The sequence below is a fragment of the Parus major genome, chromosome 9, assembly GCF_001522545.3.
Source record: "Parus major isolate Abel chromosome 9, Parus_major1.1, whole genome shotgun sequence".
Classification (NCBI taxonomy): Eukaryota; Metazoa; Chordata; class Aves; order Passeriformes; family Paridae; genus Parus; species Parus major.
Window position 1 is genome coordinate 18,650,529 of NC_031778.1, and position 19,054 is coordinate 18,669,582.

Here is a 19,054-nt window from a genome sequence, read left to right on the forward strand (position 1 = left end):
TCAGTTGAAACACACACCCTGCACTGAGTAGGGATCAGTTCTTGCTGTGGACTGGTACAGTCAGTACCTGCCATGGTGGAACATTCAATTTGAGGATTTTCATTTTTAGCTGTGATGCTGCTGCCATTCTTGATGATAAGGATGACAGCTGTAGCTTTGCTTTTCCTGAAGTTTATTGCTTTCGGCATTTATTTTTATGTTGCATTTCCTTACAGTAAAAACTACTCTTCACATATAACAGCCTGTTAGTTTGATTTTTCAGTTGTGAGGATAGCCAAGACAGCCAGGAGTTAGCAGAAGGTGAAGTAATTTGACAATTTCTCTAGAATCTGAATAAAGAAATGAGGGTTAATTTATGATAAAACACTTCTTTTGCAACACATATTCTGTCTTATTCACACAGATTTAGTGAAAGAAATCAGCACAAGACACATCTGAAATCTCAAGAGCTGGGGAGAAGATGCTGTCATATAATTTGTAGCTGTTTTTTCATGTCTGGCAATAAAATAAGTTACAGATGAAAAAGATGAGTTAGAGAGGAAAAGGAACTCTGTTTGGATATGCAATGTTTCCTAGTCATGTGCACATGAAAGCCAGAAATATAACATATGAAAACACACAAGGAAAAATGTGCTATCCTGGGAAATGAGAGCTTGAGAATCTGAAAGCAGGCACTGCTTCAGAGAGGGAAGGTTTGTTTCTGCAGTTACTATGAAATCTCATGAATGAAAATGTCATTCTGCTGTATTTGTGCTATTTTACAGTGCAATTTACTGGCAGGTAACAAGCTCTTTGAAAGAAAAGCTGATGGTCCCGTTACTGCGATGCTGTAAACACACAACCCAGAAAAAGAATTGCCAGAGAGAATGAGCTAGAAAATGGTGTGCTCTGTAATTAATTATCCTCCTGCCTTTCACTTGCCTGGCCTGACCACTTTTCTCTCCTTTTCTCCACCCCAGGGCATTACTTATCACCCATCCAGCCTCTGAGAGCTGCAAAATCATCATTCAGTACCTGTGATGCAGCAATTCATTTGCAGCTGCTACTGTCCCATCTTTCATTCCTCTCTGCTGCTCACACCAAAGAGTTCAGAAATCTGCTTCCAGGAGGCTGAAGCAGGCAGAGAGGAGGGGTGTGTGTGTGTGTGATGTTGGGGTGCTGGGGTCTGTGCAGCCCCCTGCTCAGACACCACACTGCCTTGTGGCCCAGTACATTCTTGGGCTGCATGCTGCACTCGTGTGCAACCTCCTAAATGCATTTAATTATCTTTATGGCTGCATGTTTGTCTTCCACCTGGCTCAATGCGAGGCTTTAATTGGCTACCGTGTCACACACATTAATAATAAATATGGCAATTAGCTAAAATTGTAGCTGTTATTTGGGTAACTCCTCTGTGTTGTGTGTCGTGCATGAAGGCACACCAGAGCTGCTGTGGCTCCTGTGTAGATGTGGGGATGGGCTCCTGTGCCTGCAGCAGTTAATGATGCCAGTGTTTCATCCCAAAAAATAGAGACTTGGGATGTTAGGTGACACAAAACAGGTTTGTGTGAGACAGTTTGCAATGGTGAAAACCCCTAACATAAAATCACTTGCCCACATCGTGCCTGTTTTCTAGCCTGTTGGGAAGGTGTGAAGACTGTAAGTTGTTTTGTAGGCTGGGAATGAAAGACCAGTGCCCCAGTTCTCAGTTCTGTTTCCCAGGGAGGTCTAAAGGCACTCTTGATGATGAGCTTCTTTGAAAAATGTAGCCCTTAATTTTGGCAACTCTTTGAAGATAAAATGTTTTTATTGTTGATGTTTCCAGCTTCCAACAGATCCCAGTTTTGTCATATTGTATTTCTGTCTCTCACCAGTCAGAGTAGGGCAGGGCCACAACCACCTTGTAATAAACAGAAGAAAGGCAATGGCTTTGTCAGGCCTCTGATGAAATACTTGTGTTGGATTTTGTATCAACTTTGAGATGGGAATTGGGCTGGTTTTTTGTTCATCTTTAGCTGACAAACAAGATTAAAATCCTATTTATGCTCAGTCTCTGGCTATTGTTGACACTGTCCTGTATAATCCCTTCTGTTGGGTTATCAAGCTCCATCACAAAAATAGTCAGGGTTTATTCCCCCATCACTGAGAGATGCTTTTCATATTCTAATCCTTTCAGGGTAAGGTGATTTGACACCTAATATTTCAAGACAGAATCTATTATGAAAGCAAAATTAAGAAACAACATTTATTCTCTGATTTCCTTTATAAACTCCAAGATATCTTGGCACACTTCACTTTTGTATCTCTGACTTATGCAAAAGAGATGAAAGGTATCACTGTGAAAAATGTTAAAATCATTAAAGATGCTGTCACAGGTGACTATGATATTTATTCATGCACATCTGCAGGGCTTCTAAGGCTGATGATGTGGTTCAATAGAAATTACAGAGTGGGAGGTTTTTTTTAGTATTAACAGTTGTTAAGAGTGTCAAAGCTGGTGAAGTCAGAGGAGCTTTACAAAGACAAATGCACAAGAAGTATGACAGCTGGTGAAATTCATTGATGAGTTCTAGTAAGATTGATTGGAGAGAATCACCTCAACTTCTTATGTGTTGGCAGCTTTTAAATTAATTATATTTTAACTGCTTTGGAAACAGACCTGAGAACAAATTTGTGGAGCCCAGTGTAAGTGGAGGTTCAATAAATGAAAGATGTATAGGAAAGTAATCATCATTTTAGCTGTGTACAGAATGAAAAAGAAATCAAACACTGAAAATATTATTACAGCGCTATTAACATAAATCAATTGCATGCTTTATCCTCAGAATCTTTTTTCATTTCTGGTCATCCTATCTCATAAAGTCTTAAATGGTTATAAAAAGAGTGCAGAGATTGACAGTAAAAATGATTAGAGACGTGTAAAGATTTTTCTAAGAGGGGAGGCAGCGGCCTGGAACTGGTAGGAAAAAGCTTTGGCTGCAGCAGGAGGTTTGAGCAGCTCAGCAGGACCAAGAGAGGGTGTAGGTGCTGAATGTGGTCCCTCTGTCACCTTGCTCACCACCCTAACCCTGAGGGCCCCCGAGCTCTATAAAGCACAGGTTTATAGACTGCAAGACCCCAGAGCTCAGGGCTGGGGACCTGAGGCAGTTCCTGCTCCAGCTGTGGGTCACACTCTGCTCTGGGACAGGCCAAAAAACACAGCCCAGCCTGGGCTCTTCCAGACTGCTGGTGATGGAAACAGCCAAAAGGGACCAAAACACTGTTTTAAAAGGCACAGTTCTTTCAAACACAGACTGAAGATCTCACCCTTGAGAGCTGGTTCTACCTCACATACCTCTTGGTGAAAATGGATTTTTAAGCTTTTCCTGTCAGATCCTCACCCAGGTCCCTTGGTTTGGGAATGTCCAGCACATTGTACCAGCTGGCTCTGGGGATTTTAACTCCCTGTCCCCTCCAGCACCACCTGCTAAAATAAATCTGCTGGAACTTCTGTATTATGCTAAAATATTTGCCACAGGATGCATACCAATTGCTTAATAGGATTTTAGAAAACTCCTAGAAATTTCTGCAGGTAAAGAGAGCGTCTGTCCATTTCACTGGGCAAGCTAAATATTTTCAAGGAAATGTTATCTCATGCTTTAAGGTATAACTCAAACATGCAGCTACAGCAGATTCAGGCCACAGTTCCCTTCTTGGCAGGTTGCTCTGCAGTTTTGTGCCGTTCCTGGGAGGATGAGCCCTGGTTTTTGGGATTCCCAGACATGATGGGAGCTCCTGGGGCACGCCTCTCATGGCATTTCAGCCAAGGGGAAGGAGACCTGTCTCCCTTGTCATTGTACTTGGGGTGGGCTCAGCCCCCCACTCCCACAGGTGCTTCTGGCACCTTTCTGCCTTTCTCCTGATAAAATGGAAGAGAGAAACAGTGTTTCTGAGGTGTAAATAATGTTTAACAAGTGGGCCTTGGAGTTGTAAAGGAACTCCTGCACTTATGCTATCATCATTTTGGTGGTTGATTTAGAGCCAAGTCCTGCTGGCCTGACTGAAGCAATTAGCCTGATTACTGCCAGAGGGATGCTCAGGCAATTAAGGTGAGCAGTGTTTGCTCTTTATTCTGGAAACCAGTTGTCTGTATAAAAGTAGTTGGCAGAGTGCAGTGGTGCTGAGGCAGGAGGGTGATGGGCTCTGAGACAAACCTCCAAACCCCGACAGAACCTGGTGTCTCTCACAGAAGAAGGATGGACAGATGGACATTGTCTGACACTGCTCTGAGGGGAAAGCTAAAACCTGACAGTGAGAGACGTGTCCTGGTGTGTTTGCTCCGTGGGATTGCAAATGTTGTTTTTTCCCCAGCTTCTCAAAAGGATGGAACTGGCTAATTAGATCTACAATTGCCATTTATCAAAAAGAGCATCTGAAGTCTTCAGTGATATTTTTCCCCCCTCTCTCCCTGCTATTTCTAAGGCACCTATCAATGTGGTGCAGAAGTACCATCTGGATACCTGGCTAGTGACCAGCAGGCTGTGGTATGTGAGGGTTTTAAATAGAGACAAGAGAACGGAGAGTGGAAAGGGTAGAGAAACAACATGTTTTAAGGGGGGCTGAAGACAGTATAAATGAACTGAAAGGCAAAGAAAGGCAGAAAAATACCTTTTCTTCAAATTTTCATGCTGAAAGAACCATGTTAAATCTTCTAGGAGCCCCCCTAGGAATATTTAAATTGCTTGGGAAGTGTTCCTGCAGATGAGCAGGGCTGCTGCATTGACCCTGAGGATGAACACTCACCACAGAGCAGGAACACCTCTGCAGAGGAAACTTCTTCCTGCCCTGCCAGGAGAACCTCTGCACCTTGCTCTGGATGCCAGCACTTATCTGCATTCACAGCTCAGATGTTTTACTAAGGGCAGGCACAGCTTTGGGGTCAAGAGTTCTGACTTAGCCCTCCCCCTGAATTCAAGGAAATTCAGAGGTTGTATTTGATTCCAAAGAAATCAAATACGCTTTACAATGTGGGAATTTGCCTTTTTGATGGATCTGAAGGGTTTATGAATAGCCTAGTCCAAGGTTTTAGTGTGAAGCCACCTGTGTCATCTTAGTGATGTTGAATTCACTCATATCAATAGAGTTTACTCTTTGTGTTAGCACTGTCCCCCAGGTGGGTGCCTGTGTGTGCACAAAATAATGGCTCAGGCTGGCAGAATATCTTTGCTAAGAAAACCTCACTTGTCAATTACTGGGAATTTTCCCTGAACTCTGATGCTTCTGGAGCAGAGTTGGGGCTTCTGGTGTTATGACAGAGTTCTGCAGGTTCAGTGATGCCTTTTGACAGCTCAGGTCCCAGTAGGGAAAGACTCCTCACTTGAAATCAATCAACTTTATCACACAGGAAAAAAGAAAATTAAAACCCACCTGAAACTCAAACCTGCTCTTACAGGGGCTCCTCTCTGAGCTGTTACTGCAGATATCTCTACACAATGAGCATATTTATGTGGGGAAATATCAAAAGGTAGGTGCACCTAACAAAGACATCCTGTTCATGCTTAATGCACCAGATAAATTGTTTTAAAATGCAGAGGGTTTTTTTTTTGAGTTTTTAGTGAAAAAGTGCATCCATATATGCATCTCTGAAGAGGTTTTTTAATTAATTGCTTTCAGTCATTTCCTTTCATAAAATTAGAACAATGATGGAATAGACTAGCTGTGGAGTTTGGCCGAGGAAAGATTATACTAATCCACTTGAAATATGACTAAAACAGAAAGCAAGGAGAGATAAAAGCATTTTTTCCCCAAAGCTTGTTTACCTGTGACAAAATTCTTCCAAATCAGCTGCACACAAAGTACTGGATCATCTTAATTAAACTTGACCAAAAGAGATTTTGCTTTGGACTTCTTGGGATATTTCATATCCAGAGAGTTTGTCCTGTGATGCTTTTTGCAAGATGGGGGAATATGTGTTTCATGCAATTAATACTTAGGAGAGCAGCAAAGCCTTTAAAGAGCAGACTGCTGCTCTTACCCAGATCAACTTGCTATATGGAGACAAACAAAAAGGGGGAATTTTTCAGAAATTTTTTACATACCCTGAGGCATCACTGAGAGTGGTTTTCAAAAGTCAGGGGACCTTTTATTTGCATATTCTCCAGTTAATAAAAGGCTATGGTTACAAATGAACTTCCTTTGTTCCCTCCATGGGTTATTACTCCCTAAGCCTTGAACTATATATTCTTTGTTGAAGGAATAAAAAGATGTCCTAGTAAATGTGATGCTTTCCACTCACACTTTCTTTCCAAAACTCTTATTTTCCAGAGCAATAAACTTTGCCAAGCCACAACAGCCCTCCATACACCAGCTCCACAGGGACTGGTTTTCACACCTGAATCAATTCTATCACCACAAGAGCAGCTCTAGAATTCTTCACAGAAGCTTAAGAACGGCTCATCAATAACCAGATGGGCCCTGACGATCAAAGACCGATGAGGGCAGACACACTGTTGTCCTTCTTTGCCCTTCAGCCAGCCGCTCCTGGGCTCTGCAACACCTTGCTGTGGTCAGCCTGTGGCTGTCTGAACCCTGTTTCTGCAGCAGCCTCAGCTGGTCATGAAGGCAGAGCAGTCTAGGGGTGCTGAGCTGTGCCAGGGCTGTGGCTGCTCCTTGCTCCCTGTGCTTGCACCTGGCTCTGCTCTTCTCCTGCTTCTCCTGCACCAGCTCTGGAGCTCATTGACTCCCAGTCAAAACTCTCCATGAGTCAAAACCAAAGCACGATTTTCAGGAGGTTCCATGAGCTTGGAGGGCCAGGAGAGCCTGGAAGGTGCAGGAGCGAGTGGCTAGGTGGGAATGGGAAGGGGATGACAGAACAAGGGACAATGCCAGCCCTGGAGCAGCCTGGCTGATGAGCCATCCCCCAAAATAATCCCATACAGTCCTGACTGAGGTCAGGGAGTCAGTGTGTTTGGTAGGTGCACTGAGGAGCACCTGGACACAGGTCTCCAGGAGGATTTAATATTCCTTTATTCCCTCTGACTTTGATTTAACCATGGGCTGTGATGCTTTAAGTACCAGATATTAATTAGAAGAGGTAGTAGGTCCCAAAGGGACTGTACTCCAGATCTTCTCACCATTCCTAGTTTGACTTATTTCAGGTTACTACTCTGAAACATTATTTATGCACTCAGGAGCCTGACATTTTTAAGGCCTAACTAAATTTGCAAATAACTAATGGCTGTCAGTGAGGAGTACCACTCTGCTGAGGTGGAAAATAGCTTGCCCACGAGTAAAACATAGCCAAGTGTATATTGGATGTTTCCTGCAGCACTTCTTTAAGGCAGGCAATTATCTTGTTCCTTTGGTATCACACCTAAACAGACACAAAAAAGTGTCATATGGAGGGGTCCCACCAGGATGGCAACCTTGGAGACATGAATCACTTTGGGCTTAGCAGAAACCACTCAGCTCTGATTCTCTGGGAGGGAAGTGGGGAAGTGGGACAAACGCTCTTTTGGCTCCTCTGGTCTTCAAAACCCCTCTGGCAGTGGTTGATTCAGGACAATGCAGTGGCACAGAGTGGGAGGAACACCGAATTCAGGCAAAATTGCTGGGTATCTGTGAATGGCTGGGGCATCCCATTTGGGACAAGCAGAGATGGAAGTTATTTATGGGTAGCAGGACAGCTTTGTATTAAGAAAGAAAAGGTATCTGAAGACTTAATAGGAGTTTTAATAGTATCTAGGGGGAATTTCAAGTTGGGATTTCATTCCAGACTACGTTGAGTCAATTTTTGTCCTAGCAAAGATTTTTCTGTATTTGCTCTCATTTCTGCTCCTCTAATTCTTCTCATTCTCTTACTCTCCCCAGGCAGTATCAGTCTGGTGCTACGTGTGCCCTGACAGAATATGAATACACGTGTGCTGCCCGTAGTGACTCTCACTGTGTGACTCACAGCGCTTGCAATTTACGCCCACTTCTATTTTTAGAATTAAAAAAGGGTATCTAGGATCATTGGACTTTAAAATCATTGAAAAGGTAAAAAGGGGCCATCTGATGGGGGTGTAACTGCTGGTTGCCTCTATGAAGTCTTAGCATCCCTGTTGATTTAGCTTACACCAGACTTTCTATATAAAGTACGTGGACAATAGAGCTCACTCAGTGGGAGACATGAGGTTTCCTCCTATATGACATAAGTACAGTGCAAAAATATCTCAAAAGGCAAATATATTCATGTTTTATAACCTTCTCCCCTTGATTTGTTTTTGAGTAAAAGAGCTTGGTGTTTTGACAGCTGAATTTTTTTGTGTCTGTGAGGAAATACATTTGACAGAAATTCTTCACCCTACTGGTTTTGACTGCATTTAAACCATATATCAGGTGCTAGTTTTCTTCTCATCTGAATTTTCACAGCTCTTCCATACCTCCATGGCATGATAGCCATACCCCTGCATGACAATAAGTAAACTGTGCCACCCCATTGCTTGGTGCCACTTTTGGTGAGCACAGGGAGGGTTTGGGAGCCACATCTCCAGGGCTTGCCATGGGCCGAGTCTGGTAAGACCAGAGACCTCGAGGTTAATGACCCAAATTCACTAGATTCACTGTCAAAAATTGTGTATTAGGTGTTCCTGCTGTTCCCATTCCTGCCTCCTCTGTACCTGCTCTATGTACCACTGCTCCCTCCTTCTGCCTGTCACCCTTATTTTCCCCTCTTTCAGTGTTTTCTCCTGCACTCACTGCCTCAGTGTTGATGCTGTCTTGCTGTCCTCCCTGTTGGCTCTCTTTGTGTCACAGAATGTGCAAGACAGGCACAACAGGCGAGGTTATAATGTGGAAAAATTAGACATTTCCATCATGGTGCTTTTTCCTCCTAAACTGGCTGCACAAATGGTTTCCACTGGTACTGTGGACTTACACACGGGGACATGGTGAGTGCTGTGAGAGAACGGCCCGTGCAGTGCACGATGGATGATGCTGGCTGCTCATTTTAACAGAGCTGCAGGAATTCGAGCACTTTTCATGAATATTCATATGAAATTGAAAGCTGTTTAACCTGGCTCTCACATCTGTCTGGTGGGAGCACTTCAGTGCTTGTGTGTTGCTCCTATGACTGCTGGCAAGACGTGAATTTTAAACCTGACTGCTCAGAGTGTGATGGAAACCCAGTATGGAACAGTACACTGGGTGGTGAAATTTGCAATTTGTTTTCTGCCGGTTAGCTGCACAAATCAGCTAATCAAGGAGCACCACAGGATTGAACCAAGCAACACAGTAAGAATTTGCAAACATTTGCCATTCCCAAAAGATCTGTAAGCCAAGAGCTGTTTGCTGAAGAAAGCCCTAAATAACATCAAATAAATAAATTAGAAAATTGCATGACCTCCACAAACAATTCATAACAGAAATGGCAAGTGAGATTCATGGCAAAAAATACTCATTGAGTTCTGAAGAAAAGAGGGAAATTGTTCCTCAGCACAGTGAATCAATCTGATGTTGTTTAATTTGCTACCTGCTGCACATTGATGGAATGATGGGAGATTTGGAGTCACTTCTGACACGCTCTCAGATGAATGGGTATTTGGTCCTGGAAGAAGTTTTTCTAAGTGGCAAATTTATCTGGGATAGTTTTGAGAGCAGATTTAGTTTTGAATCATGGGATTTGAGTTGTGTCATATTTTACAGTTGTATATTCCTGAAACATTAACCTCCTTCTGCTGCACAATTTGGCTTTGCATTTTGCCCTGTCTGGAGCCCTGTGTTCAGCCCCATTCCCTGAGCATGGTCTGTATTTCCATTGCATCATTACCACATTGGCCTCTTTGCACTGCCCATTTCCCAGAGATGCTGAGGGATTTGCCCAAGTCTCCCAAAGTCTGGGCACAGGTTGAACGCAGTCTCCCTCCTCCTCATGGTTTTACCCCTTCAGACCCTTCTCTTGAGAGGCACTGAAGTAAAAAAAGTAAAATTGTCTGAGCTTCTGGACAAGAGTGAGATGGAGAAGAAAAACCTTATACTTGACTTCCGAATGCATTGCTCATTTCTGGCACAGATTTCATATCTCTGCATAATAACTCTTTGATCCATATTGCAAACTGCTACAACAATTTCTTTGGAAGAAAGTTTTCACTGTTTTCTTTATGTACTCAGTAGAGTACATAACATGAGTTAAAATGATTTCACCCCAAATTTGCAATGCAAAGTAATGCAGTTAACTGAAAAGTTCTTGCTTGGATCAAATGGGGAATATTTATGTTTCTTAAAAACAATTCTTACCATTCCTGGTCCAATATTGCTTCTTTTTGGCACAACCAGTATTCACTTAGACTGAATGCATTTAGCACTTTTGTTGTTAAATTGTCATTGATGTTTTGTTTTTTAATGGATTATATCACAACCTATTTACAATGCAGTGTAACACACTGAAGTTATCCTTAAAGAGAACAGCTAGGATGAGTAAGTTCAAATTAGTCAGTAAGTCCCTGCTATACAGGAATTCTTTTTCTGATGAAGATTTAATGAAAACAATCAGTCTAACAGAATTCTTGAAGTTGTGAGCTTGTATTGTAAAGTATCCTTAGTGACATTCACATTAAAGTAGATTTAATATGGTATCATAACCTTAATTTTAAAATTTAGCACAGCAAGTGGCTCCATACCTCTTGCTGCAAGATATGACTCCCAGCTTCTTTAAGTGCATTTTTAATGGGTCCTGAGAGAAGCATTTCCACAAGCAGAACATTTTATTGTTACTAAATACCACTCACTCTGAAGTCTCTGTGTTGTTTGGAAATGAAACTTTAATAAACAAGCTGAAGCAATTCATCAGCCCAGGGAACATCACACTCAGATCAAACACACCAAATGATAAGGGCTCTGCATATGCATGGAAATATGATTTTCATTCACTATGTTCCTGCTGCTCATCCTGGAGAGGAATGAGCACTCAAAAACCCGAACTCACAGCCCAGCCCTGCCCAGGACCCTGTGCAGACCCCACTGCCCTGTGTGGCCACGCAGACCTGACTCTGATGTTAGGACATTTTCTTGTCTAGTGACGCTAAATAGACACATCATAAAAAAAGTACATGAGGCTTCTAACTTTGCCTGTCACCTCTTGGACTTCTGGCTGGGGAGAAACAAGCTTTGTGAAGGGGAAGCCTTTCTGTTATCATTAGTGTTCATTTTGCCCCTCAGCCCTTGCTCACAGCCCTTTCAGCATCCAGCTAAACGTTGTGTACATCCTTCCCCACACCGGTTTCTCAGGGGGAGGAGGGTGTCAGGGGGCTGGCAGTGACATGGGAGGAAATCGTGCCTTTTTCTGTCTGAAACTACGTTTCTCGTCCAGCAAAACAATGCCAACAGTGCAGAGAGAGCTTTGATTATGCAAAATGGACACATCACGCCTTTTGCACAGCCTAAGGAGTCCCACACCCGGAAAATTCCTCCCACCACCTTCCCCCGCGAATGTTTTCCCCCTTTCGAATGACATCGGTGGCACTCCAGGAGCGTTTTACACATTAATAGCATGTCTCCCTCATCTTACAGGCTCCATAGCTTTCCTCTTCCCCTTTTATTTTAGGGCAGCTTCCCCCTTTCCCTTCTCCCGTCTCAGAAACAGCCCGCCTGGCTCGGGAGAAAAGGAGTAAAGTGTTTTCTTGCATGACCTCTATGTATTTCACTCCGCGGGAAGAACAACGTGGAATGCACACTCAGCAGGCAGCGAGGTTTGAGCCGGTTTGTCCTCGAGGCATTTCTGCCATAAGACACAGGACTATCCACGATATTTCCACCCCGGCTCTCCCCATATCCATCCATCCATCCATCCCAGCGACCCCTCCCCAGCGCTGCCGCCGCACCTGGCTGCGCTCCGAAAGCCGCGGAGCCAAGCACGAACAGCGGGCACCAAACAGCAACAGCTCCCTTTGTTTCCCATGCAAATCCTACCTCCGACAGCTGTCACATCTTCCTCCGAGGCGAAGCCTAATTATTAACAAACAGAGATCCAGCGGAATCCTCCGAACTGCCACCGGTTAAGTGCTGTCATCGTTCCCTCGCGGTGCTTAAACCTTTTTGGACCATTAATGTCACAACCCCTGCTAACTCATCGCTTAGTACTCGCTGCTCAAAATGTCTGAAATAGTTTGGAAGGATAATAGGAATGACAGGCACACTAGACAGCCATGCTTGAAATTAGTTTTCTCCAGCTGACTTAAGGCTGTTTCGTAGTGCTTTTAAGGCATGCACTCCGTAGGGTTTATTAACCTAGGCTAGACATGCCATTCCTGCTTTTATTCAGGGCTGTAATAGGATGGCTGCTAGGAATGCCGCGATAGATCTAACTCCATTCATCCCTCCGTAGTTCTTAAACCTCCCTGGGAGAGGAAATAGCTTCAGTCATCCTTAAACTTACTGAGGCTACTGTTTCTGCAGAGCAGGCTTTCACACATTGTTTTGAAACTAAAGAGAAAATCCCTCCCGGGAATGGAAGGTGCCGCGGCTCTGCTGGCTGATGCGAGCAGCGAGAGGAACCGGCAGCATCCGCCCCCGCCGCAAGCTGAGGCTGGCGCAGGACTTGGTGGAAGTAGCGATTGGAAGCTGAAAGTTCTTAAAACTCTGTGAGGCAGCTGTGGCATAAAGAGAACGAGGGGGATGTAGGGACCGCGCTGTGCTTTGTATGCGCACAGTCACAGATGTACGCCGCGCTTCTCAAAAGGCAAAGTTCCCTTTGCAGCTGGAGGAGACTCCCGATCTCAATTTCTAAGCAGCACCTGGGATGATGGTGGGCAGAAGAAAAGAGACCAATGCACAGCATTCGAGGTGCCTGTGATGTGGGGAGGAGAGGGGGTGAGAGATGCTACAGGACACTGCTGTTTTCACTAAGGCTGTGCTAGTCACCAAGTCCCTGCTCAGAGAAATTTGTTCTCTGCAGAGATCATAGAGCCTCTTTCTTCTTGGTGGTCAGTTAATGACCAGCCCAGGTCAAGATGCAGGAAGGTTTGTTAACATCTGTGAGCACTGGTGTCGATCTCAGTCTGGTCCCTAGTGGACAAAAGTACGAGCCACCAGAGCAGACGTGTCTCTGTCAGCAGCAATGGCACACATGGGCTGAAGAACTGGAGAGGCACCCTGGAGCCAAGGCAGGCTGGGACAGAGCAAGAGGGGAGTTAGTTCTTTTGCTGCTTGTTCCACACCTGCCTGGTTTTCTAACACCACCTGGTTCGCAGCCCTTTGCTCTAAATGAAAATACCATTCAGGAGACATCTCAGAAATGAATGGTGTTGGGAGAGATTAAGGTGGAAAGCAGATCACAGTGAAATCCTGGCTATGGCTGCCTCACACCCCTGGGAGGAAAGGGTTAGGGTAGCACTAATGGCAGATTTGCTTTACCAAACAGCAAATCAGTGTTTGTGCATAGCATGGGCCCCTGGTCTCTCCTCCTTCTGCACTGGCCTTCACAGGAACGATGAGTGACAGCAAGCTTGTTGCTGGTGCAAGGCAGCCATGGATGGGGACATCTGCAGGGACCACAAGCATGATGTTTGCTTCTGAATAAATGCTGCTCCTAACAGAGCTTTGCTCTCTGTTCTTCCCCATGCCCACACTTGCTGTTGGTCTTGGACATCCTCCCTTTCCCTCTTTTCCTACTGCTCCTGCACAGTCAGTGGGTTGGAGGGGAGGGCTCAAGGCTCCAGTTTTGTTTCTCAGTTTACTGTGGGGTATTATTACCAGTTTCTCCCAGAACTAGTGGCAACAAAGAGGACTCTGAATTTTGTAGGCAGGAACCTCAAGGTGGGCAACCACATGCTGACTGATAGCAGGGCTGACTGAACAATGCCTTCTTTCTGAATACATTAAATATTTTTTTTTTGTGTCACCTATTTTGTATATTTCATGTGCCCTTCATTCACTTCAAGACAAAAAAAAAAAAAAAAAAAGAAAAGTTCTCATTATCCCAAGAAATATATTTCTGTTTCAGAAGGGTCTCACTGTGCCATTGATTTGTAAGTGGGATGACACAGCAGTTCAAGAGACATAAGATCCTGGCTGGGGATACCCTGGTCTAGGAGTTCTGACTTTACTGATGATCTTCTGAGAGGTTTCAGTGCTGAAGTGAACACAAGAATGTTCAATGCCAGGTTAAAGCAGGTGGTTTTTTCCACCCATGTCCACAGTTCCCCTGCTGTGTATGCTGAATATAAGAAGACTCATAAAAAGCTCCTCCAGCTCCCTCTCTTACATGGACCTCTCTGCCAGGGTGACCCCAAAGGCATCAGTTCTTCACAGTAAGTTAAAGTCACTCAGACTTGGGGGTCAGCAGGTGACAGCTGCCTGTGAGGGTTGTGTGACTGAATGGAGAGGAGAGCTTCTTACCTCAGATGGTAATTTAAGGACGGAATAAACTGCTCAAGGTGTGCAGTGTAGGCAGGAAATGATCAGAAAGATCTTCTGGGGCTGATTAGTTAACATGGTTCAGTCTTAGGGAGAGATTCCATAATACTCCCCCTTTCCTCAGGCTTTTTCTGATCACTGAGCAGCAACAGTGGCTGCCATCAGTGATGGGACTGGTGTATTCCCTATCCTTACTATGGCTCTACTGCTGTTGCATTTCTCTGGCACATCAATCTGCTCCTTCCTGGAAAGAAGATACAGGCAGCAGTGGAGCGGAGATCTGATCAGGTATGCCAATTTTCTGTCTTCCTGGACTGTATGAATGTTGCAAGGTAGGATTGTCCAGGGAAGCAGAGGGCTCACATATGCTTTCACCCTGCTTTCCATCAGGAAAATCCTGTTCTGTAGGAGACAAAATTTCTGCTTAGCTGTAGAGCAGTGGACCCTATTTGAGAAAACCTTTTGCTTGCAAAGGAATTGCAACAGTTTAAAATGCCTTTGTCAGTTTTTGACCAGTACTTAGGAAATGGCCAAGGAGGATGAAGGACAGGAGGAATTCAGGATTTGCAGTTTGCATGCTGACAGTAAGCCAAATAACATAATGAACAGAGCAACTAATGCATAATTTCACTATGAGTCATCCTCATTATAACAGGAATTTGATAGATACGTAACTAGAAAGTGTAACTATCAGTTACAAATACACATTTCTACTTGCAAAAGAAAGGACATGATATAATTAAAGCTTCAGGTTTCACATACAATAACCTTTTCTCCTCCTGTGGTCACAAATTCTCTAGCAACAGTATGAGTATATTTTGAAGCTGCATCCCTATCAGCCAGCATTCCTTCTACCCACTTGCTGAGTCTTTTTGAAACATCAGCAGGCAGTCTCACTAATCCATAGATACTTGGTGTGAATTGTGTATTAAAGGAATTGCAGGAAGGATCTGTTGATGACTCTCCCATGCTGGGTGTCTCTGTAGAGTGTCAGTGGTCAGGGCAGTATTAGCCTGGCAGGGCTGCAGGTGTGATGTGCACGACAGGTAACAGGTTTTGTTCAGAGTATTTAATCACAGTGTCAGTGAAAATCAGTCTAGCAGGAAAAAGGATCCTCCAGAAAGGGCCAAATTCTCTCATGCACATCTAGATACTCTTGGATGTTGTGGAGCCTGAACTCAGACCTGGGTTTTGCAGAGGGCAGCTATTCTCTAAAAAGGATGAGTCTAGTGTGGGAAAAGAGAAATTCCTAACAATTATCTTGGTATCAAGAATTAATCTCACCTCTGTCATCTAAATGAAAAAAATATCAAGAAACCCTATCGATGTCAGTCCCCAGATTTACGGCTCTGCCTGGTTTCCCTTCCTTTTCCTGTGGCAGAACAGGCAGCACCTGTGTGAATGCAACCCTGTGTTTGACCCCAGCCTTGCAGTCTTGTGCTGAGAACCACAGGACACCCAAGTGTTCATTTAGCTGAGTTACATCACAGTGACTGGCTAATCGCTTCCACATGCTGCTTGATTGTTCCCCTTTACATGCCAGCTCTGCCTTTTTCTTGCACAGCTTTTTTTGAGCCACTTGCCTAAGAGAAAATAACTACATCTGGAGTGTTGTTAAATGACCCAGAAGCTGCTGTTTTGCAGACTGACAGTGTTTGATGCAAATAGATGGCTTCTTGCTGTGAAAATCTCCTTGCCTGACAATCCATCGGGTACTTTCGACGATAGCTGTTTGAATTAAAACACAGGCTCCTCTTTGTATATTCACACTATCAGTCTTACAGAACTGCTGGTATTAAATTCTTCCTGTGCAGTTTCAGTGGAGGCCTCTCTATTCCCCATTTGTGCACCAGCTGCTGGTGCACATCACTCCCTCTTTTGCCTTCAGCTTTTGCCATCTGCCACCCTTAAGTTGCCCAGGTGTCGGAAATCTTCTTGCTCTTCTCTGGCAAACATTACTCTGCCTTCTTCTTCACTAATTCAACCTTCATTTTTATGGAGGCTGATAGATCAGGATCAAACATCTGCTGCATTTCATACTTCACAGGGGCAGATGGGAAACAGAACACATATAGTTGCTGGCAAATATAAAGGTTGGTTAACCCTTCCTTCCCTAACTTTCCTCTCCATCTTTGAGAGCTTACAGTTTTCCTCCACTTCTAGATGTGTGAATTATTTAATACTTGCTAGTTAGGATGCTACTTAGAGCAAATATATCCTAAAGCAGAGCTAATTTTCAGAAACATCAAAGCTTTCACATACTGCAACAGTGTCTGGTCCTGAGGTATTGAGGAGCAGCAGAGTTGGAACATATTTAAGACAGTTACCAGCAAAGACACCAGAATAAGCCTTTTCTCCTCTTTAGACTGCTTCTTCTGGTGCAAACAGGGGCCACACCACTGATTTTATTATGCTTTTCACAGAGACACAGGTCAGGCATCCTTTGTGATTGCCTGAAGGGGAAATCCAGACTCACTGATCATCTTTCACAGCAATGGGTAGTGTAAACTATTGAATTCTTTTGCTAGAGATGATGAAATTAAATGATTTCCAGCATGCCCAATCCTCTTCAGCTAATCACTGAAGATTGACTGCAAGTTTGAAGAGCAACAAACCAGAATCCAGCAAAACAGGCTGCTTGTACAATGCTGCTTTCTGGGCCCAGGGAATGTTTCCTGCTTAAAGGCTGGTAAAATATGTATCTGAGGATGCACACCCAACTGCTGGGGCCAGTCTCCAGTGTGATTGTTGAGTAATTCCAACAGGATTTCACACTTCAGCAGTTTTACTCTCCTCAGCCTGGTTCTCAGTAGCAGTGCTTTCTCAGCCTGATATTGTGTGAGACTCTTGGGCAGAGATGGTTCCCTGCTCTGAGCAGTTCTGCTGAGCAGCAATTGCTGCCTGCTGCTTTCCCATTTGTTAAGCAGTGGATTACTGCTCAGACATTTGCAGGCCACGTTGGTCTAAGCCCTGTGTGCAATTCTGTGGATTTACTCCTCTCCTGGAATGCCATGATCAGAGGTTGTTTCTTGCTTGTTCAATAATTTCCTGAAGCACTGCTCCAATCGACACTGCTGTGATTTCCCTGCTTCGTGACAGATAAAGCATTGTGCTATTCACCTTTCACAGAAACACCAAATTGGCCACTTAGATGCTCGCTGGTTTTACACACAGTGCCTGGCTGTTTCTCCAACTCCTGATTGCTTTTTCTGTCCACACTTCCCTATTCCTATGTTAATATTCTCCAGCAACTTTAGCAAAATATTGCTAGATAATTCCTTTTCTTTGCCAACCCCCTGCAAATCATTTACTGTGCAGAACTCTGCTTTCTTCAGGATTCCAGTATCTCCTTTAATCTCTTCTTCCTTTTATTCTTTACTCAGCTGCTGCTGCCTTGCTTTGGTGGAATAGTCACTTGTCTGATGAAGCTCATGCTTCTATTTCTGTTCTCTCTCTTTTGAAAGGTCCTTTGCATCAGTGAGATGCCTCTTTGGGTTTCTTTGATGATTTGGTGCTGTATACTGAGCTCTGCACCCCAGGAGTGAAAGATCAAGGTGGAAAGATCCTGTTGTGGAGAGAGTGAGCAAAGGGGGAGGGAAGGGGGTTCTCCCATACCCCAGTGAGGGAGTTTTCAGTGAAGCAATAACAGAAGCAGACAGGTAAATGGCCAGGCCAGGAGCAGGACTGTGGAGAGGCTGTTTTGTAGCCACCTGCCTCAGTTTCCCCACTCATAAACTAAGAATTATCCTCTGCCTTTATAAATTCCTTTGTGAGTTTTGCCTGAGAATTGAAACAGGATGATTGAAATTCAGTCTTGCTAAGCTTATATTGCTGCTGTCTTGATGATGAACTTTAAATTCAGAAGAGCAAGAGCCTAAAATTGCCTGAGAAGCCTCCACACTGTACAGGGTGTTTGGTGCTGTGTGATCACACACATCCACTCATGAAGGCACAGTGTCTGATGCCCTTTGGCTCTTCTGTCTGAGACCACCACAGACTCTCACAGGAGATGCTGTGGGAGTGCAGAGCTGTTTGTAGGGTGAAGGAGGGGTTTGGTGGCAGCTTCACAGCAGCCAGGGAGCAGGAGAGACATTGCCTGGGCTGGATGCAAAGCCCAGCCTGTTTGGAGAAAACACTTGCTGGTAGGGACAGCAGAAACCTCACACAAGATGCCACTTTTTTAATTTTCCTGATCTATATTCTGCAGCAGGTGCTTAGAGTGGCACATAAATCCACCAGCACAGGATTTATGGTTGTGAACACCAAATATTCACCAAAGCTCAAAATCTCTTCTCAGTTTTCCTGCGGAGTGACCAGAGGGATTTGATTATACTTACTGAAGCAGAGTTCAGGATTTATACCACTGAGGACAACATCTGGTCCTGAAAATACATCTCCACATTTATATAGGTTTTGTACAAAGTTATTTCTTCCCCATAAAGAAAAGCTTAGAGTGCTTGTACAAATCTGCCACCTCCTCCCCATCCCCACAGCAGCTGAGGACACAGGATGTGTTTATGAATAAATTAGTTGGGGAAAAATGGTATTTGGAAACCAAGCAGAGGCTTTCCTAGAGGAAATAGGCAGAATGATAAATCTTTACTTTTAAGACAAGCTACAGGGGTACTCCTCTGGCATAAACACACATTTTTTCATTGATAAAACAGATCTCTTTTTTCTACCCTCTCTGAAGAATTTTTCAATT

At 44.1% G+C, this 19,054-nt stretch overlaps 1 protein-coding gene across 2 annotated transcripts in view; it reads right to left on the reverse strand.

Moving 5' to 3' along the window:
- Window positions 1-19,054, reverse strand: part of KCNMB2 (potassium calcium-activated channel subfamily M regulatory beta subunit 2) — a 139,649-nt gene that overhangs the window by 81,968 nt on the left and 38,627 nt on the right. Inside the window, exon 1 of one of the 2 annotated variants that reach the window (XM_015638263.3) lies at window positions 11,905-12,518. The exons of the other annotated variant lie outside the window; for it this stretch is intronic. The gene's annotated coding sequence lies outside the window, so the exon portion shown is untranslated. Of the gene's footprint in view, window positions 1-11,904; window positions 12,519-19,054 lie in introns of those variants that run through there. 2 annotated transcript variants of the gene reach the window in all.